Genomic DNA, 1,465 nt, shown 5'->3' with positions numbered 1-1,465 from the left:
CATCAACTGCAGACTAGGCAGGCTTGGAAGAATTGTGTATTTGTTGGTAAATGTCAATTTCTGTGTAAACACACAACCCAATGGCAAAATATTTCCATCAATAATCATCAAAATTGACAGATGGGCAAAGTAAGAAACATGTTGCTTGAGAACTTATCATGTTGTAGGAGCAGCAGTGATCTGTATGCTCTGTATAACCTGTATGCTCAAAAGGTCTGTTAAACTCCCCCAGCTTGTGTCCTTTCCCGCTTTGAATGCCTGTGAAGTGGCTTTCCCACTCTCCTTTGTACCTCCAGTGAATGCCCTTCACCCGGCCCATCTGGCCAGTGGTTCGCTGTGTTACATTCTATTGCACCTCAGGGAGACTGATCTTCATCGCACTGTCCATCGCTGCGCTGTGGGACACTTACCTTAAAGGATCCTGACATCTCCACTGCCAGGCCTGTCCTGGGAGCGTGAGTATGAGTGTGACACCTTCCCCCATCCCTTCTTTTGAGCTTAGCTATCAAGCTAATAAATGTGCTGCTTTCTGCCAGACTCTGGGGGGGAGGGGCATTATTAGTCCTCTCTAAGCTTACTAACTGACCCAATTTTGGGTAACACAAGCAACATTGTTTGATCTGTTATTGTACCAAAGGGGGAGATGGTTGTCTATAAAGGAGGGTGAAGACTAAATGCCTCTGATGAGAATGGGATTTGAACCCATGCAGGCAGAGCATAATGGGGTAGTAGTCCATCACCTTAACCACTCGGTCACCTCATCTGAGCTTTCAAAAAACAGACAGGAGGAGAAATCTAAGGCCGGCAGAGATAGGGACACTAAGGAGTTTTTAAATACTAAGCGAAAGCAGGGTCTGAATGAGCTCCCCTCTCTCACCTAGTGAGGAGCTGGGGAAAGACTTCCGGAACAGACCGTGTTTGCATAGACACACCTACTCTGCCTAGCTATGCAGCATGATGGGGCCGCTTCCCCAAAATGACCAGTTTGGGATGGTCTTGGGTTACAAATGACTTTAGGATTGAGTGGAATGAAATGTTATTCTCCTTCCTGTATGAGTGAAGGGCAGCAGAACATACCTAGTCCGTCCTGATGGAGGGGTAGGTGAGTGAGGAATAGCTTTTATTGGACTGCAGAGAAGTGATTGAGGACGTCACCCTAAACCAGTGGTCCCCAAACATTTCACATTGTGCCCTCTTAGCCATGGCTGTGGCCCCTCGGAAGCCACGGTCAAGAACCGGGGCTGGGAGGAGTGGGGCTGTTGCTTGCTGGGGTGAGGGGTGCGGACAGGGGTAAAGGGGTCGACGCCGGGCTGGGAGCCAGAGTCTCAGGCTGAGGGTGGGGTTGGGGAAGAGCTGTGGCAGAGTGGTGCTCCCTCCCTGCCCTCTATGTGGGCTGGCTCAGGTCCTGAGGTGCCCCCATGAATGTTCCTCTGTGTCCCCCTAGGAGTCGCACCCCACATTATGG

The 1,465-nt window shown here is 50.2% G+C and overlaps 1 non-coding gene across 1 annotated transcript; it reads right to left on the bottom strand.

The window, feature by feature from the left end:
• Positions 1–681: 681 nt before the first annotated feature.
• Positions 682–763, bottom strand: TRNAS-ACU (transfer RNA serine (anticodon ACU)). The gene has a single exon. It is a non-coding gene; the product is annotated as a tRNA-Ser (tRNA).
• Positions 764–1,465: the final 702 nt, after the last annotated feature.

This window comes from Gopherus flavomarginatus, unplaced genomic scaffold (assembly GCF_025201925.1).
Source record: "Gopherus flavomarginatus isolate rGopFla2 unplaced genomic scaffold, rGopFla2.mat.asm mat_scaffold_89_arrow_ctg1, whole genome shotgun sequence".
In the NCBI taxonomy this organism is placed as follows: Eukaryota; Metazoa; Chordata; order Testudines; family Testudinidae; genus Gopherus; species Gopherus flavomarginatus.
Note: the sequence above shows the minus strand (reverse complement) of the source record. Positions and strands in the feature narration are given on the sequence as shown.